The sequence below is a fragment of the Mus caroli genome, chromosome 6 (genome assembly GCF_900094665.2).
Source record: "Mus caroli chromosome 6, CAROLI_EIJ_v1.1, whole genome shotgun sequence".
NCBI lineage: Eukaryota > Metazoa > Chordata > Mammalia > Rodentia > Muridae > Mus > Mus caroli.
The window spans coordinates 115,647,331-115,649,321 of NC_034575.1; positions in this window are offsets into that span (position 1 = coordinate 115,647,331).

The following is a 1,991-nucleotide window of genomic DNA, read 5'->3' on the forward strand; positions in this document are numbered from 1 at the left end:
ACAAAATAAATTCTTAAAATAAAGAGCAAATATCAGGACAAGACACAGGTGTAGAAGGGGAATCTGGGGTAGAGTGGGAGTGTTTGAGACTTACATTCTCCATCATAGCCACCTCAGGCTCCCAGAACTCTTTTAAGAAGAGCCCTGGAATCTAGAGCCTCTGCAGTCAGGCCTCCATCTCTTGGGGTGGGGTTGTCTACAAAGCTCTCTCTTCCCTAACTCAAGGCTGCTGGAGTGCCTGACATTTTCCAGGATGCAACTTTTAACGTCTTTAAAGGAGGACAGAGGGGAGGAGGGACAGAGCTCAGATTTCCTCACTCTCAGCTGGACAAGGGCTTAGGAAATGGCCTCTGAGTACAGTCCTATCATTCAAATGAAAACCAACACCCCCGGGAGGCACCCGTGGTCACCAAGGACAGCCCAGCCGTGGGCTAAGCTAAGGTCATTGGCCCCGGGTGACTTGTGCAGCACTAGGGTTTGACTTGGTTCCTCCCCCAGGCCCAGAGCATGAACCTTGCCTTCCAAGCAGGTCCCCTCAGGACAGCATAATCCCTNGGCTTCACTCTGGGGCTCACTGTGCTGAGGAAATAGCGTGCAACTTCCCAGGCTGAGGAGAAATAACTCTGAGACGGTCACCAGCTGCAGACACCCCCGTCATAAACTGTCCCCGCTCTAAGCCGCCTAGGGCTTTCATCCCCTTTTCTTAGCTACTCATTACCCAGCTTAATTAGGCCAGGAAATGCTCTCTCACCGAGGGCACTCACGGCAGGAGGGGAAGCGAGAGGATACTCTTGGTGGCCCCACTTCCTGAGGCTGGAGCTGGGGGGTGGGGAGGCCGTTGGGCCAGCCTGCTGGAGGTGGCAGGGCCTTCCTAGCAGCTGCTGAAAAGGAGGCAGAGATGCACCCATTTGCTCCCGAAGCCCTCTGGGGAGCTGAGGGTTGCGCTTGTTTACGGGAACATCACCAACACCGGATCTAAAAGCTTGGAAGTCCCTGGCCACCCTCCCATCTCAATTAAGCAGCTTCACCAACCCACCCCCACCCTTTCCTGGGAAAGAGGTTGCCACTCTCTGTAACCACTTAGAATATTTGAGCCCCATCGCTGATATAATTGAAGCTGCACAGTTAGATGCGTGTACCTTGGGATCCAGATGGCTGGCCTCCTGTTTCTGGTTAGGCTCCAACCAGCACCCTAAGTTGGCTCATCTCCTATAGGACAAGTGGGGACTCCTCCAAGATGGCACCGAGTGACTCCTGGGGTAGGATTGAGCAATTGTGTGTGTTTGCTTCCTACAAAGCTGGGTATGCNGGACCCATGTGGGAGGCCTCAGCTACAGCTGTGGAACGGGATTCTAGGTATCTAGGTGTTAATGGAACGGGATTTGTAGAAAGACAAGAGTCTAAAGCCCAGCTCTTCCAATGCTCAATCAACTCCATGACCTTGGCTGCCCTACTTTATTTTTGTTTTGAGATAGGGTCTCGAATTGCCCAGGTTGACCTTAAACTTGATACACACACACACACACACACACACTAGGGTCTCGAATTGCCCAGGTTGACCTTAAACTTGATACACACACACACACACACACACACACACACACACGCACATATACCAAAGGCTTGAACTCATTTTCCTGCCTGCACACGCACACATCAGCATGCTTGACTCTGCTCTTATTTTCTGAGCCTCTATGTCCTTAGTTGCAAAAATAGGGACAGTAATATTGATCTCTTGGCAGGTTGAGCTGACTTGCATTGTTTATTGTTGCATTGTTTATTATCTATTACTTATTTCTTTGCTTTGCTGTGGGTGGATTCAGATCTTCTCCCATGACNGGCAAGTTCTCTGCCACACTGAGTTGCACCCCTGTCCCCAGCAGTCCATTTATATACCAGAAACAGAAAAACATTTAGGAAGAAATCACTAGTCCGGCCAGGCCTGATGGCACACACCTGTCATCGTAGCTCTTGGGTGTCAGAGTTGGCAC